Source organism: Ailuropoda melanoleuca, chromosome 13, assembly GCF_002007445.2.
Source record: "Ailuropoda melanoleuca isolate Jingjing chromosome 13, ASM200744v2, whole genome shotgun sequence".
NCBI classification, from domain to species: Eukaryota; Metazoa; Chordata; class Mammalia; order Carnivora; family Ursidae; genus Ailuropoda; species Ailuropoda melanoleuca.
The window spans coordinates 61,429,403-61,430,213 of record NC_048230.1 but is presented as its reverse complement, the minus strand read 5'-3'; positions in this window follow the sequence as shown (position 1 = coordinate 61,430,213).

Here is an 811-nt window from a genome sequence, read left to right as displayed (position 1 = left end):
AAAAAAACAGAAAAGATCTGTCTTGTCTAGGACCACACAGCTATCAAGAGCCAGGGCCAGAATCTATACTCTGGTCTTGGACTCTGGTCCCTGAGCTGGAACCACTGTGCCCTGTGACCTTTTTGAGAAGCTGGAAACCATGGTCTATTTGGTTCTATAGTCTAAGGCTTGCATACTCAAGCAGATATGCGGACCCTTCCACTTGCTCACCTGCTCACTTCAGGAAGCCCAGGTAGCCTAGTGTTCTTCAGAGACTGTGCCTTCTTCATAAAGAGGCTGATTCATTAAGCCCATGCTACCTAAGAAGCCACCCCCCAAACTGGTGTCTTGAAACAATTTTGTATTTCACTCCAATAATATGGGTTTGTTGGGTGACTTTTTTTGGCCTGTGCCAGGCCAGCTGGTCTCTGCTGGGCTCTCTCATGTCAGTGGTCTAGAACTGCTGCTTCACTCAAATGCCTGGCAGTTGGCCAACAGCTGGGGCAACTGGATTCTCCTTCTGAGGCCTCTCCTACTCCAATGGGCTTTCCTGGGCTTGTTCACATGGTGGCCTAGGGTTCCAAGTGCAGCAGGAGAGAACAACTCCCAATGTGTGTTTTTCAAGCCTTGGCTTGCTTCACATCTGGTCACGTCCCATTGTCCCAAACAAGTCACGTGGCTAGCCCATTTTAAAGGTGTGGAGAGCCAGACTCCACCTCTGGACAGCAAATGGAGGATTCGTGACCATTAAATCTGACACACAGGTCTTCTTCCAAAACGGTAAAAGCAGCCAGTCACTCTCTACCATATTGCCTTATTTTCTCTTCTTCAT